The sequence below is a fragment of the Haplochromis burtoni genome, unplaced genomic scaffold, assembly GCF_018398535.1.
Source record: "Haplochromis burtoni strain Fernald_Lab_line unplaced genomic scaffold, NCSU_Asbu1 Contig_3, whole genome shotgun sequence".
NCBI lineage: Eukaryota > Metazoa > Chordata > Actinopteri > Cichliformes > Cichlidae > Haplochromis > Haplochromis burtoni.
Genome location: NW_024582364.1, coordinates 1,131,332 through 1,141,131, shown reverse-complemented (window position 1 = coordinate 1,141,131; position 9,800 = coordinate 1,131,332). Strand labels below are relative to the sequence as shown.

General features: G+C 39.7%; 1 protein-coding gene across 3 annotated transcripts in view; it reads left to right on the top strand.

Moving 5' to 3' along the window:
* tnr (tenascin R (restrictin, janusin)) overlaps positions 1-9,800 on the top strand; it is a 198,196-nt gene that overhangs the window by 92,049 nt on the left and 96,347 nt on the right. For all 3 annotated transcript variants that reach the window (XM_014332926.2, XM_014332928.2, XM_014332924.2), the window contains exon 3: positions 2,081-2,133. The gene's annotated coding sequence lies outside the window, so the exon portion shown is untranslated. The remainder of the gene's footprint in view (positions 1-2,080; positions 2,134-9,800) is intronic.

Here is a 9,800-nt window from a genome sequence, read left to right as displayed (position 1 = left end):
ATATATATATATAACAACTATGTTTGGCCCCGGTCAACCATCAGTTGGTTGTTAGGGAAAAATGTGTATTCCCTGACTGGTTGGTGAGTGGTTGCAGGAGGTTGCTGTCACTACGTGTAATTGGTTGCAAAAAGGTATATGATATCATCGAGATTGCAAATCAACTGCTCACAGTTTTGTTATTTTATTGTAATACCTATACTAATTTAAATAAATATTACCTCTGGCTTATTCCCCCCATATGAGAATAATGAAAAAAGACTAAAACTAATGATGAAACTAATAAAAATTTAAATAAAAAAAGAATAACAAATAATAAAGACAGAACAGAAATGAGCAAACCCAAAAACTGATTTGAAAGTTGGCATGTGTTTGCTGACATTTGGGAGTAACACTATAGGTTGCTGCAGTATCTGCTAGCGACTAAATCAAAACCAAGGAGATTTTTTGTGCATAACCCTGTTTGCAACTAATTTCACCCAACGACAGCAGCCATTCACCAACAATGGCATGGGCTATGCATTTACAGAAATCATAGGTAATTTGATTGGCAGGAGGTTGCCTGAGGTCACTGAACGGTATCTAGACAGTCTAGGCAAAGTCATGTGTCAAGTGTTTCTTCCAGTGGCAAAAAACATTATAAAGAGGAGTTAAGGGTAGGTGGTAGGGTCCACCGAGTGTCACCTGGATATATCACACTCATCTGGAACCGATGACTCTTCTGCTTTCTTATTTCCCTTTTAGTTAAATATTTTTTCTTGTTACCTCAGCCATTTTTCATTCTGCTGTATCCTGTTTTTCAGCTCATGATCTTGGCTTGAGTCATTTCTAGCAGCAGTGAACAAAACTGTTCTAATAAACCTGCTGCAAACGGCAGACCAGTGACCAAATGGTGGAGAGATAGCGATGCATTCAGCTGCTAAAGACAGAGACATTTTTTTCACATGTATGAGTGAAGATTATAGAAGATGTTTTTACAAAACACCAGAAAATATTACTCTGAATTCCTTTTTACTAAATAAATAGGGTTAATGTGTTAGCACATGATTGCTTATCAGCCCAGCAGAGGCTTCATCCTGCATACAAAGTAGCAAACACACAATAAATTTCATATTGTTATATATATATATATATATTTGAAAATAATATTGCAGAACTGTAAACAGTGACTTTGCATGTTTATTTCCCTCATGAAGAGCACAGATGGAGATGAATATCTCTCCCGCCTGTAATGTTTGAAGAACTAACAGAGGAGTCTAGTTCTTTTGTTTACTTAATCAACCTTCTTTGCTGGAATAAGCCAAAGTGAAAATGACACCAATTTCAGAGAATTTGCAACCGCTCTAATCTGAAAGGAGCTGCGGCCAGCAGAGCATGCTATTTTGTGTCTCGGAGGGTGAGTGAGACACCCACTAGAGCAAAGAGGGCTTGGATTTTGTGTCTTGTGTGGGTGCATGTGTATGTATTTGAGCGACTATGCCTCAGGAGGTTTGTTGCAACAAAAAAAACTCAATAGTACAACAAACAAGGAAAGCAAACAAGTCCTTTTTCTGTTTTCCTTGTTGATACATAGCTTTGATATTGGCCGTTTTTTTCTCAGCAAGGGGATGTGTACATACATACCTGTGTGAGCTTTTGTTTGTATGTTTATAGGTTTTTGTGTGTGTGTGTGTGTGTGTGTGTGTGTCTTCAGTATCATTGCAATGTCCCACTGTTACTCTGCCATTATAAATGAGGCATAATAGACAGGACTTATTTGTCAGTGAATATATGTGTTGACTTTTACTGCTAATTTAGTATATATAGACACAGACAATCTACAAGAGACAGAGATGACTTAAGAAGGCTGAACTGCACGTCTTTACCTGTGGTTTGCATACATCTCAGTTCGTTATGTAGTACGTGGGTGTAATAAACACCTCTGCAGTGTTAGCAGTGCTAATGCCTGTGCATCTTTACCACTGAGCAATTTGCATTTCAAATCATCTCCAGAGAGCGCTGTAACTCTTAAGTCCGGGATAAAGCGATTCAAATGTGGAATTGCTCTAATGCTAATTTAATGTTCCACTCTCTTGGACAGGTGCAGAGTCAGGGGGAGATTGGCTACAAGAGAACAAAGTCCTCACGGAGAAGGTACCGTCCGCATACACAAACATAGGCACTCACCTACGTGTCGAGACACATTAATGAACATCCATATTTTTCCCTCTGGCTATAGTGTAATGTTCAATTTAATGGTCTAATGTTCCTTAATGACTGCTTTATGTGCATGGACTTATTGTGAATCTATCAACCTGAAGCACATCTAATCAGACAATTAGCCCTCATCTTGGGCTAATTTCCATGTATGTATTCATCACCATTAGTGGCTTTCTAATAGAAACACAAATGAATTGTCAGCTTTCTCTCACATAGTGCACACACACACCTATACAAACACACACACACACATACACACACACACACACACACACACAAAACTCGCTTTCACTCCTTAATGAGGACATCAAATTGACATAATGCTTTCACTAGGCTAACCCTAAGCCCTCCCCTAATTTGATCCCCACAAGTGACTGTTGGTACCCACAAATATAGGACCTTTTTTTGGTCATCACAAAGATTATACAAATACACACACACACACACACACAACCCCGTTCAGCTATCTTAGCGAGGACCTTCATTAACACAATGCTTTCCCTAGCCCCTTACCCTTACCATTAAAAATGAATGCCTAACCCTAACCCTAGGAGCCTTAAAGGAGAAAACTGGATGATCCAGCAGCCCCTAGGACCATGCAATAAAAACTTCAGCAAAAGAGAACTAAATCAAGCTCTCTCTTATACCTAACCATAACCTAATTGCAACCCTGACACTAAAACCACACTTTGAGCCTCAAAAATGGCTTTAAATGCCTTCAAATTTGTGAGGACCGGGTTGTGTGTCCTCGCAAGTGACTGTTGGTTCTCACAAGTATAGTAGAATGCAGATTTCAGTCCTCACAAAGATAGCTAGACAGGAACACACACACACACACACACACACATACAGTGTTGCATACAAATGATCCATATTCTTTACAAACACAGAAAGCTAGCGATCATCAAACCAAGATAAAAACATAGACCATCTGATCTTTCGGTATTAACCCCCATGTATAGTCCAGAGTTTCTAATTGCTCCTATTCAGGCGTGAAAAGGTTCTGACAGAAAGTCATCTATTGCAAACATGCATGAGAGAGCATGCAATCAGCTGTTAATGTTCTTCTGCCTGCAGATTGCTGAAATGTCGGCATTGTGATTTGTTCAGTCAGGTGTCTGTTATTTATTTAGCTTCAGTGTCAGTTTCAGGTTAATTGCTGTATCCTAAATAACAAATGTACACAAGTAATACATTCAGATCAAGTATCTCTAAGTTTGTATTAGTTAGTTATACAGTGCTTTACTTCTCTATCGGAGCATTTAAAGTGCTTTGTACTGCAAGCGTCATTCAACCAATCACACACACACACACACACACACACACACACACACACACACACACACACACACACACGGTACTTTCAACATCTTCATTCAATTCAATTAAATATTCAGTTAAATTTCATTTACACAGCGCAAAATCACAAGAACAGTTGCCTCAAAGCGCTTTATATTGTGAGGTAAAGACGCTACAATAATCCAAAGAAAACAGAGAAACCCCCAACAATCATATGAATCCTATGAGCAACCACTTTGGCGATAGTGGGAACAAAAAACTCCCTTTTAACAGAGAGAAACCTCCAGCAGAACCAGGCTCAGGGAGGGGTAGCCATCTGCCCTGACTGGTTGGGATGAAGGGAGGAAGACATTCTGTGCCTTTAAGCATTTTGCCTAATATTCATGCACACACTCACACTCTGATGGTAACTTTCAGTAGCTTGCCCAAGGATACTTCGACATATAGACTGGAGAAGCCGCAGCCATGATCTGTGGGCTGTAGCGCATAGCTGTTCTGAGCTAGTACAGCAATTCTCCAGGTTAATTCCATTAAGACTCCAACATGCTAAGCAGTTTCTTGACACTGTTCCATCTTATTCTTGCTCCTTACAGCTGATTTAAACTTCTTGGGCAAATCTGTGTACAGAGACTACGATGTAATCTACCCAAGTGGATGACGTTGATGCCAGTGTTTATGTTCATGTATAGACCTCATCTTTGAAGGATTGCAAAGAGTGTTGATTTAAATTGACAGAGAGAGACACAGCACTTCTTTTTTCACTCTTCAATAAACATTTTTCCAGTCTAGAAGGAATATACAGTTCATACACATGGCAGTAAACTTAAATTAGTATCCGTAATTTAATATAATATTATAAATAGATGTTTCTTCAGGTACGAGGCATTACTGCCTTATTGATGATATGTAAGTTTGAGTCGCACTCTCTGATTTGGGAATATGATGCACTGCTCTGTGTAATTACACATGGGTTAAACAGCTTTAGCATCTTTATCTCTTAATTAAATTTTCAGCCCTGGGACAAAATAGGAACACAACCTACACTGCTTATACACTGAACTGGGGAGAATCTTGCACAGATTTTAATTTTAGGCAGTGATTATCAGGAATGTAGCAGGTGTCCGTAGGATTGGTCTTGAGCGCCAGTACTTCAAACAGAATTTTTTTTTTCCCGGATAATAAAGTAAATCTATTAGTTGCATAAACAGGATTATGATTAGGACCAGTTTCACAGTTTACACACCATGCATAATATTTTTTCTGGCAGTCCTTACAGCAGTGATTGTTGTGTGCATATTAATCACTTCAACATAATTTAATTTCATCTTACATTTTAACTGCAGGTTAATAAAGTGTTCAGTATTTTCACAAGTTACTTCTGTATGAAGCCACATTAATTACATTATTAATTGTGTTACATAGAAGAAAAAAGTATATTTTTGCAGTGTGAAATTATTGTGTGAAATTATTTTTACTTGCAATGTTGGTCTTGTGGTTTTAACATTTATGTGAACCTTTTGATTGTGACTGAGAATCAGGACAGACAGCAGTCTTTCAGCTGGAGATTTAAATGTTTCTGACTTTGTCATCAATTGGATAGAAGAATGGACTGAAATGCAGACACAAGAACAATATGAAGTAAATATCACGAAGTCTATGTGGTTACTTAGTGGTGTGCTGTTTATTCTGGCAGCTGTTTGTTCTCTGTCTCTTGGTTCTAGTTTTACTTATCCTGTGTCATTGTCTTGATTATATGAAAACAGCAGTTGAACATTGTGGAAGTCTTTATTGATGTGTCTTTATTGTCTTCTTTTGTCTGCTTTTATAAATCGGTGCGTGGGGAGGCTCGGCTAATTTGGGTAGCACAGAAGTAAGAGAAGACCTTTTCTACCTGCCTAGATATATAGACCTCCTCTTTGAAGGCCTGCAAAAAGTATTGGTTTGAATTGACAGGGATACACACCACTTCTCTTGAATAAGCACTATTTCAGTCTAGAAATAATCAGATCAACATACATGTGTCAGTATAATTAAATCATTGTTTCAATTTCAGGATGTTTCTTTTTTTAATGGATGTTTCTTCAGGCTTTACCGCCTTATTGATGATATGCAGTTTCCATCTCTCATTATGTGTATGTTTAAATAGCCTGTTTTCTTTTTTTTTTTTTTGGTTTTCTTTGGTTGTTTCCTTTTCTTTTTTTGAACGTAGTTATTATTTTTTCATTGTGGGTTGGTAATATGTAGTTTTCATTTTTTACATTTTTTGAAATTCTGTTTTTTGTTTTTAATCCTGTTAAATCAGGGAATTGGAGGAAGGAAAGTAACAAGACACAGCTGAAACTAATCTGGATAATGACAGGGGAGGAAGTACAACTAAATGTAAAACACAGGAGACAAATGATTACCAAAATAAAACCGTTAATAATTTCAATCGGAACTGAAACACTGAACATGTGTGCTTAACAGGAGGGAAAACACACGGGGAGGAAGTAGAAGGAAACACAGAGGAAAGTAATTAACTCATTAGGTACAAAGTGTAACTAGAATTAAAATACAACCAGGACTGGAGACCCTGGAAAACTAGAGAAATGAGAATAAAAAAATAAACTATAAATGAAACTAAGAACAAAGCAGTCAGCCAGACAGCATCTAATAGCAAGCGTGAATTTAACCTCCAAGAAACTCTAGTCGATCACAATAGACTATAAGGTTGTTGAGACTGACACAAATGAACACATCAGAATGCAGATGTATATCCTTGATTTGTTTTATATAGTTTAAAATTGAAGGGAACCAGGGAAAACTCGCCATGGATAGCTTCTTTATCATCGTAATGGAACACTTGTAGAGGTTCGATAGCAGCAGAGAGAGAACAATTACTTGTAGCAAAAAAGAGTAAAATGGAAGACAGGAGGCAAAAACGATGATAGTGGAATAGCAATTGACAATTTTTGTTGCTGCTTTGTTTGCAACCTTTAGACTGATTAAACAGTTTGATTACTCCTGCAGTCATTAAATATGAGAAGAGGCAGCAGCAGCCATGATTTTGAATCAACTTAGCTAGCAAATATGTGGTCAAGCATGCAGAAACAAAATTTATTTCAGAGTGAGCCAGTTTATTCTGACTGAAGTGCTCTGATTGAGCTTATCCTCTGGGTATTGGTAGCATGTCGAGCAGCTACTGAGAGAGAGACAACGGATGAGAAGGCGATACAAGGGCTTGAATGGCAGGAGAATAACAAGTCGAAGCCCAGAGCATGAGAAACATATACACAGACAAAAAGGAGAGGGAAAATCAAAAGAGATGGAGAGAGGGATGGTAGACAAAGAGGAAGGCTAAGCAGAGTGGAGACGAGGTGAGAGTGACAGCAGTGGAAGCCTTTGATCTTAGGCTTCTAATCAATGGGGATTATGGTCTCTGTGCCTGTGTCAGTCCTGATTATTGCACCGGCACATAGAGACAGTGGGCATCCAGAAAAGCAGCAGACAAATACAACCCCATCTTCCAAAAAGAGGCATTCTGCAAAGCTCCATATAGGTGAATATGATCAGACACATGAAGTGTTTGACAGGACACAGAAATTCAGCGTGGAGATGGATTCAGCATAGAAAGTTGATTCTGGTCATATTAAAATTGTCTCTGGAGACTGCACTGCCATGACTAGTCAAACCAGAGTGACTGTAATGTGCCAGCGGGGAGTGCATCTCCACTACGGGGAGTAAACATTGTGAATACATGACATGGGAAATCACATGAAACATAACGTAACAGAAGACTGTAAACTGCAGCATAAGGATAGGCAGAGCCGGGAGAGCTACTTTTAAATCTTTGAATTCTTTCAGCTTCCAGTGACAGCAGATGGATTTCACTGACTGCATCTAGGGAGTTAAGATTTTACTGATGTTTTCCTGAGACACAGTCTGAAATATGATGGATTATGCATTTCGTCCCTAATGCTTTTCTCCTCTTTTGTATTTACACATGGCACTGTAAACTGCAAAACACTGTCAAAGTATAATTCATAGTATCCAAGAATTTTTAAGGAATAGCCTAAAAATATTTAATGCACATTTAATACATAACATGCTATTTCATTGAGTCAGTGGGTTCCTGCAGAATTGCAGATCTGCATTAAATACTGGAAGACTATGTGTTAAATATGCTAAAGCATGAATGTGCTCACACTTGGCAGGTTTGGTTTGATTAAAGCATACTCTGGTGCAGTTGCTCTGTTAGAATGGCTCATTTGAGCAACTGCAGATGCTGCCATCCCAACTTTTGTGCTCATATTGCTTCAAATTTTGGTGCACTTTCCATGAAATGTTGACAGCACAGATCAAAGTAATCTAAGGCTACGTTCACACTGCAGGTCTTAATGCTCAATTCCGATTTTTTGATCAAATCCGATTTTTTTGTCTGCTCGTTCACACTACAAATAAAATGCGACAGCAAACGCGCTCTAGTGTGAACGCTCAAAGCGGCCCGCATGCGCAAAAGAAGACGTCACACACAACGTGCTCTGTTTAGACCCAGAGCAAACTATATTGTTTGACTGATGGCCCTTAATATAAAGACTTCGGACTTCATGTTTCCCAAGTTTTGCTTTAAGTTATTTTGTTATTTACATAATAATGTAGATAACCTAATAATGATCCTTATTGCTGTTTTAGAGGAGCGGTGCGGTGCTTCAAAGGATAGTTGCAGATTTCTGTCAGAATCTGCAGGTTATGCAGTACAAATAAAATGTTCACGTTTCTCCAACGTTGTCTTCCCAGCAGTTTCACCGGATGGCCAGGGAAGCGTTCGCGATGTCTTCTCGGGCGCTTCTCTGGCGCTGATAATTGGCGTCTGTCTTGTGTCAGTGACATAAAAGACGGATTTAATGCGACTTGACCATTCACACAGCTGTCGCTTTCTGAAACATCGGATATGTATCGGATTCAGTACCACATACGAAAGTGACCCAGATCGGATTTGAAAATATCGGATTTGTGTGGGCAGCACGGTGGCACGGTGGTTAGCACTGTTGCCGCACAGCAAGAAGGTCCTGAGTTCAATTCCAACATCAGGCCGGGGTCTTTCTGTGTGGAGTTTGCATGTTCTCCCCGTGTTTGCGTGGGTTCTCTCCGGGTGCTCTGGCTTCCTCCCACCATCCAAAGACACGCAGCTTGTGGGGATAGGTTAATTGGATAATCCAAATTGCCACTAGGTGTGAATGTGAGTGTGAATGGTTGTCTGTCCCTGTGTGTTAGCCCTGCGACAGAGTGGCGACCTGTCCAGGGTGGACCCTGCCTCTCGCCCTATGACAGCTGGGATAGGCTCCAGCGCCCCCCGCAACCCTGAAAAGGATAAGCGGAAGTGAATGGATGGATGGATTTGTGCCGTTCACACTGTCATACCATGATCGGATATGGGTCGCATAGGGTCAAAAAAATTGGATTTGATGCGCTTTCGCCTGCAGTGTGAACGTAGCCTAAGCTGTTAAAGGCATCAAGCAAGCATGTGATGTTTTTTTTTACACCACAGAAACAGTGTTTAGAGGTGTGTATGCAAAGACAAAAGTGGGAGTTTGGAGCTGTGCTCCTTGAAACTGTTATAGCTGTGTCAACAGTACATCCAAATGTGTGATGCTGCATTCTGACAAGGTAGCTAGGATGAAGAAAAGCATGAAGAGGTTTGAAGAAATGATTCTTGGCAAATGTCCGATTTCCTAGAATGGGCCACCCCAAGGGCATGTAAGAGGAAAGCGAAGCGTGAAAGTCTTGACCTCCAGACCTGCATTCAACATCACAGGAAACTGCTGAAGGATTTTCAAGAATCTGAACATTTTTACAGCAATACAAGAGTGCAGCTTTTAAAAAATGAATGAAGGCAAACCATGAAGTCGAAGAATATATGTTTTATGCTTTGGAAACGCAGCAGAATGCTACCAACACTGATTTTTTCAGTCACTGGGCACTTTGATAAATGCAGTGTGCCACAATAAGCCAGAAGGCCCATCTTTGATCAAATTCCACTCCTTAGTGAGGAGCTACTCCAGTGTCAGTCCCTCAGCACACCATGACATGTTCACATGCAGCTTCAGCAGTCCATTTCATTTGCATGTTCTCCTCTTCAAACAGAAGACCACCCACTGCACTGTTTGCCCATCAAGAACCCCTATGTAAAATGATGCCCACAATTCAACCATCAGTCTCAAACAGAGGGTAAACAGCCAAAGGCTGATGTTAATGGAATAGGGGAGACCGGGGATAGTTGTAACGTGGGTCAGTTGTAACACTTCCAATTTCTCCAATCAGGG